Source organism: Barbus barbus (genome assembly GCF_936440315.1).
Source record: "Barbus barbus genome assembly, chromosome: 2".
In the NCBI taxonomy this organism is placed as follows: domain Eukaryota; kingdom Metazoa; phylum Chordata; class Actinopteri; order Cypriniformes; family Cyprinidae; genus Barbus; species Barbus barbus.
In genome coordinates, this window is record NC_136730.1 from 17,889,683 (window position 1) to 17,892,888 (window position 3,206).

Consider the following 3,206-nt stretch of genomic DNA (forward strand, 5'->3'; position numbering starts at 1 on the left):
ATAGACTGACCCACCGGCCATACAATCATAGCTGATTAGTTTTAAAACTACCCAGAAAGCTTGTTTCCAAATTGGCCAGATTGGAAATGATCCTTCATATCACAGACGTGATATGGGTCTCTCTGAGACCAGCGGTATTTGAAATGAAACAGGGTTATATGCTTTCAGGTTTATACTATGTTTGAAAATGAACTTTATATAAATATGAATGTATACACTACAATGCAGAAGTTTAGGGTCGGTAAGAAGTTGTAATGCATAAAAACAGTGGTATTGTGATATGGCATTACAATTTAACTGTTTTCTCAAGAAATATTATTTATTATCACACTTTTTGTAACTCGATCTATTTAATGCCTTGCTAATGGATGGAATGGTAGTTAGTGTGTTTGTGTGTAGTATTTCCAACATTATGGGGACCAAATGTCCCCACAAGGATAGTACTACTGGTCAAATTTCTTGTCCCAATGAGGAAAACAGTTTATAAATCATACAGAATTAAATTTTTTGAAAATCTAAGATAGTAGAAAGTTTTGTGTGTGGGGTAGGTTTAGGGGTAGGGGTAGGGTAAGGAGATAGAGAATACAGTTTGTACAATGTAAAAACAATTACGTCTATGGGATGTGCTCATAAAATATGGAAACCCAACATGTATACAAATACTTTTGTTCCTTTGGTGACAGGACTGTTAAACTCTAATGTGAAAGACATAAGGACATGATTGCTTACAAATGCAGGGATCTTGTTACATGGTCTATCTGATTGACAATTTTCCCTTATGAAGGACAAATCAAGTAAACTAACTAACTATGTCTGTGTGTTCAAATGTACCTATAGGATACACATAACAGCACCTATCAGAAGTTATAGTCTGGCGGAGCGGTTACACAAAACCTTGGCAGGATAATCTAAGTCATGTTTTCAAACCAGACCTCCTAAATGTGATAATATTGTCCCTCAAGGACCAGCCAATCCTTCAGCCTTAAAGTGAGAATGTGACAAAGAAAGACCTGAATGATATGTTTTACTTGACTGATGATCTGACGCTGAGAGCGGACCCTTGGTATGGCAAGTTTATACAACACAGAGAGTTGGCCGAGCATAATTCACTTTGAAATAATTTTCATCATTCAGAGGGAAAAAGAATTATTTACAACCCCGATGGTGATACAGGAATAGGTTCAAACCCCTTTCCATCTGTGTCCAATCCCAGGCTAATGCTATCATCACCTGTTTCCATGTGCCTCAAGAACATCTGGACCACATTAAAACGCACGCACGCACACACACACACACAAAACAAGGTGCATTTTGTTGACTGTGTGTTTGTGCATGTATTGGCACATGCTTAAGCATTTGGCTCACATTCGTAAATTAAGCTAAATCAAAAAATTAAATGATCAAAGAATGGAATGAAAAGTCCTGATTTCCAAAATCAATGCATTTAATTTTTGAGATGCCAGACTCCTTGGGGAGCTTTGAGCTTGTGCAGATTTATTGCTTTGTTAAAAAATAAAAACAAATTATAATTAATCTGGCTGTAGCTCTAGTGATCACATATCAGACACTTATGATCTAGTTTTAACATTGTGTTCCTAAAGTCTATGTGAACAAATTCCAAGAATTTTTCCAAGATCCAGTTTGTTTCTCAAGTAAGATGCTGCAAATAATTCAAGTAAAAAATACCAAAATAAGCCTGTGAATCTCTTGTCATTAATACATCTGTTTCCTGATTTGAATTGCACAAGGGGAAGGTGCCCTTATTGACAGTGTACTTTTATTTTAAAATATTCCTTTGGGACCACAACACAGCTGCATCGCATTTTTAACAGTGGTACATGGACTGCCCAGAGATGGGAAGTGCTCTGTTAGGAAACTTTTTCTCCCCAAAACAGACTGGAATCTCTTTATCCAGTTGTGTTCCTCCCATGCAGCAGCTGTGCAGCTGGTTCTAGCTGGGAACTGAGCGCAGTACGTCTGCGGTCAGGAGGGACCTCAGCCCCCGGCCCTCCCATGTGCATGTAAGGAAGCTATAATGTCATGCAATTGGGGCCATATTATTGTTGCATGAGGCTTGAGGAGTGATATCAGAGGAAAGAGGAAACTAGCTAACTCCCAACTAAGGGAGCAGAGGTTCGACTGAAGCTGGCTGAAGCCCAACATGCTTCAAGTGTTTTTCTTTTTCTCTGCTTGCTAATTAGTCATGCGGCAATGGGAGTACAGGTTTAGAAATAGCAGATGGTTATGTTAAGATTGAGGTACCTGCAGTGTCGTTTGACTGAAAGAAAAAACTAAACAACGAATTGTGTGAAACTTCTATTCATGTGTTCTGAAAGAGGAATTATTGAAAGATGCATCACATTTCTAGACTTCAGATGCAGCATCAATGCATTTCTGCTGTTGTCTTTTTTGTTTCTTTGTTTTCAGTAAAAAATATATTTAAATAATTTTTTTTCTTTTGCTTTTACAAATATAGAGTTGTATAGCAGTTCTGAAGAATATATATTTGGAAGTGTCTAATGTTAAATGTTTGTTTTGATTATATGCACTGTCAAAAAAGTATTTGTTTTAGTTAATAACATTTTCAAAGTAAATAAAATATTATTTGAGTATGTTTTACAAGAACATGTTTCAGTTTTTCTACTTAAAAAAATCGTTTAATTTAATATAATTTAATTTGTGATGAAACTGACTAGCAATTACAAAGAAACGGCAAGTAAAATTGAATTAAACATGGAGTTCTGAAGTAGAAAAACTGAAACATGTTTTTGTAAAACATACTCCAATAATATTTTATTTACTTTGAAAATTTTATTAACTAAAACAAATACTTTTTTGACAATGCATGTCATCAAAACAAACATTTCACATTAGACACTTCCAAATATTACTTCCACAACTTTGAAAATATACATAGATTTTACAGTATACATTGGTATCTTGACAGACTGCGCACATTACTAAAATTTCTTTTGAAACTCTCAAGGAAATTATTGTGGTCTTTTTATCAAGAGTAAGGTCTGCATTAGGCAGAGTCCAAGCTGGTTGAAATCGGGATCCCAAAGCAGAAGCGATCATGATCATTCTCACATTTTGAAAAAAGAGAAATCTGTAAGGGTGCGACAAAGTTAATATTCATTTGAGTTCACAATGCACTACCAGTCATAAAAATGAAAATGCACCCTTAAGAATCACACATAAAGTCT